The sequence below is a fragment of the Tamandua tetradactyla genome, chromosome X (assembly GCF_023851605.1).
Source record: "Tamandua tetradactyla isolate mTamTet1 chromosome X, mTamTet1.pri, whole genome shotgun sequence".
NCBI lineage: Eukaryota > Metazoa > Chordata > Mammalia > Pilosa > Myrmecophagidae > Tamandua > Tamandua tetradactyla.
Genome location: NC_135353.1, coordinates 56,080,176 through 56,083,957, shown reverse-complemented (window position 1 = coordinate 56,083,957; position 3,782 = coordinate 56,080,176). Strand labels below are relative to the sequence as shown.

Here is a 3,782-nt window from a genome sequence, read left to right as displayed (position 1 = left end):
TATAGGAGACTTAATGAAGAGAAAGCCACATGGAAGAGCAGAACCTGGAACTCAGTGGAACTAGAAGAAAAAGAAAAGGACATTGTCGTGTGATGGAAAAGCCACGGAATTCAAGTATTGCTGGATAGCCAGAATGCTACGATACCAGGAAGGATCAAGCCTTCTAGCCTATAAAACCATGAGCCAATCATTCCTATTGCTAAGACAACCCACTATATGTATTTGTTTTAGCACCTGGGGAACTAAGTATTCTTAGGTCAATTGGGGGGATTTATATTCTATACCATAAGTTTATCTTTTACTTATGGTAATAAACTACTTTAAGTGATGTAACCTTATGTTATGGCAAATACGTCTTAGTTCAAGTGCCCTTCAGCAACTTATTTTAATTTTGAAAATGGACTTGATTCACCTGTCACAATTATTCTATATGCACTTTAGATATAATTTGTAAAGTGCCAAAATTATTACTTCTGAGACCATTTTGATTTTCTTAAATTAAAAAATTGGGGAAGGGTTATATTTCATAACATACAGAATACAGTATCCAGAAATCAAGTGTATATCAAATTTATTCATGTTTTCTTTTATATTATTCATTCTCAGATATTTATATATTTTCCATATAAAAACATCTGAATTTTTCTTTATTAAAATACAAAGGTGGCAGCTCTCTACTCCTCCCTACTTGACAATCTCATCTTTTCATGCAGTGCCAGCTGCATCTAAGGGCATGATGGTGAAGGTTGAAATAAACTGACTTGGCTGCATTGGGTGCCTGGTCACCAGGGTCACTGTAAACTCTGGCAAAGTGCAGGTTGTTGCAATCAATGACCCCTTCATTGACCTTAGCTACATGGTCTACATTTTCCAGTATGATTACACCCATGGCAAGTTCAAAGGCACTATCAAGGTTGAGAATAGGAACTTTGTCATCAATGGAAATCCTATTACTTTTTTCCAGGAGCAAGATCCCACCAATATCAAATGGAGTGATGCTGGTGCCGAATATATTGTGGAGTCCACTGGTGTCTTCACAACCATGGAGAAGGGTGGATCTCACTTGAAGTGTGGAACCAACAGAGTCATCATCTCTGCCCTATCTGCCAATGGCCCCATGTTTGTGATGGACATGAACCATGAAAAGTATGACAACACCCTTAAGATCATTAGCAGTGCTTCCTGCACCACCAACTACCTGGCCCCTCTGGCCAAGTTCATCCATGACAACTTGGGCATCATGGAGGGACTCATGACCATCGTCCATGCTATCACTGCCACCTAGAATACTATGGATGGCCCCTTTGGGAAAATGTGGTGTGAAAGCTGTGGGGCTGCCTAGAATATCTTCCCCTCATCTACCAGCACTGACAATGAGGTGGACAAGGTCATCCCAGAGCTGAATGGAAAGCTCACTGGCATGGCCTTCTGCATCCCGACTTCAAATATGTCCATTATACATCTGACCAGCCAGCTGGGGAAAGTGACCAAGTACAATGGCATCAAGAAGTTGTTGAAACAGGTGTCAGAGGACCCTCTAAAGGCATCCTGGGCTATACTGAGGACAAGGTTGTCTCCTACGACTTCAACAGTGACACCTACTCTTCCACTTATGATATCCTCAACAACCACTTCTTTAAGCTCATTTGCTGGTATGACAATGAATTTGGCTGCAGCAGCAGGGTGGTGGACATTATGGTCTGCATGGCATCCAAGGAGTAAGAGCCCCTGGACCACCAGCCCTAGTGATGGCATGAGAGGAAGAGAGGCTGTCAGCTGCTAGGGAGTCCTTTCTCCACTCAATACCCCAGTGCTGAAAATTGCCCATCCTCCACAGTTTCCATCCCAGACCTTGAAAAAGAGACGGGACTGACAGCCCTACCTTGTCATGTACCATCAATAAAGTACACCCAGCCAAAAGAAAAATACGAAGGTGGCATATGTTCACTATGAAAAAAATCAGAAGATAATGTGAGTAAGAAGCAAACATAAACTATCTACATCTACACCTCAAAGTGATAAATAGCATTTAGACTATTTCATAATGCAATTGTGTGTGTGTGTGTGTATGTAATGGTTTAAAAAACAATTGTATTACAATGGGTATTCTTATTTGCAGTCAACTTTTTACTAAATTATACACTATGCAATACTTTCCATTTTATCAGTGATATATTTCCACAACACTGTTTGTAATGTCTGCATAAAATATCCTTGCAAAGATTTACCACGTTGTTCTGTTGGGAAAAAAATTGGCATGTACCTTAATTTGTTTAATGAAGCTCCTACATTTAGAAAGGTATGAGGCTTCCTATTCTCACAAGCATTAGCATATTAATCATACTCATAGCCAAACTTCCTGTGCATCCTTAATTATTTCCTTAGGATAAATGCTTAAAAGTGAAATTTCTAAACCAAAAAATGTTCATGTTAATAACTGATTAAAGTTGCTTTTGTGTTTTGCATGAAACTTATAAAAATGTTTATTATAATTAATAATTTATAAGACAGGCTCCTTTCATGGCTCCCATGACAACTTTTAGTCATATCATTCTATCTAAAGTTTGACAATTTGGTTAGCCAATTAGTTTCTTGGTATTCATTTAATTTCCACATTTTGACTATTTGAATTTGAAATATATTTTTTCATATAGTTTTTGGGCTGCTGTGTTTATTTTTTTGTGACATGCTCATTTATATACTTCATCTATTTTCTATTGGTGTGATTTCCTTCTTATTAATTATTTGTAATAACTCTTTGAATATTAAAACTTTGTCATCTATATTACAAACTTTACCACCACTCAGGTCATAAATCATATTCCTTGCATTTTAAGATTGTAAAATGGAAAAAAACATGTGATATCAACCTTCAAAACAATTAAACTTTTCCAAATCTTAAAAGATGAACTTTTATTCACACTGGCATATAATTCCCAATTCTTTCTTAGTGTGTTCTCCCATACGCAATAAAACTACGCGTTGAAATGAAAGAATAATATAAGAAATTGAGTAATTATCAGGAGAAAAGGAAAAAGTAACAATTTACATACAAAGTTCAGTTTTAATTTATAAATGTTTATCCTGCACTATGTAATCCAATTATAATATTTTCTTCTTGTTAATTCTTGGCATACTTTGAAACACAACATTGTAGACTGCATGACGAATGATGAAGAATGCTGTAATAAGCGGCCTGCTTTCTGAAAGGTCAGAATCAGGCCAGGCCAAGGATATAGATTACTGAAGGCAGTATCCATGACTTGGCAGCGAAGATTGTTGTGTGCATGGCGAGTCTCAAGGAAATTGTCTGTGTGAATAAAAGTCTGCTCTCTTATGCACTCAAGGCTATTCTAAGAGAGCAGTCCCCTGCTCACCCATATCCTCTTGTGTTTGGGTATTTCTTTCACTGTGAGTGAGTGCATCAGCGTAACCCTTGACAATTGGAGCCCCATGTGAGGAGATGAACAGGTGGCTTGCAGAACTCCTGAGAATGAAAGCGAAAGCTGCGTAGTGAGTATGCAAGTCTGAATTGAGTCAGCCCAAGCTCAGGGGAATTCCGGAGGAGGCCATCATCATCGTCATGGGGCAGCCTCTCTCCGCACCCCAGAGACAATACATTAGGGTATTGCAACAGCTGTTAAAAGCATGTGGAGCCACAGCCTCAGAGGCTTAGCTAAAAGATCTTTTACAAACTATTATTTTTCATAATCCATGGTTCCCTGATGAAGGAATGCTGGACTTGGCGATTTGGGAGCAGGTGGGGAGGAATCTTAAATGGC

The 3,782-nt window shown here is 38.5% G+C and overlaps 1 pseudogene; it reads left to right on the top strand.

Annotated features, from left to right (window-relative positions):
* Nucleotides 1–736: 736 nt before the first annotated feature.
* Nucleotides 737–1,722, top strand: LOC143671223 (glyceraldehyde-3-phosphate dehydrogenase pseudogene; annotated as a pseudogene).
* Nucleotides 1,723–3,782: the final 2,060 nt, after the last annotated feature.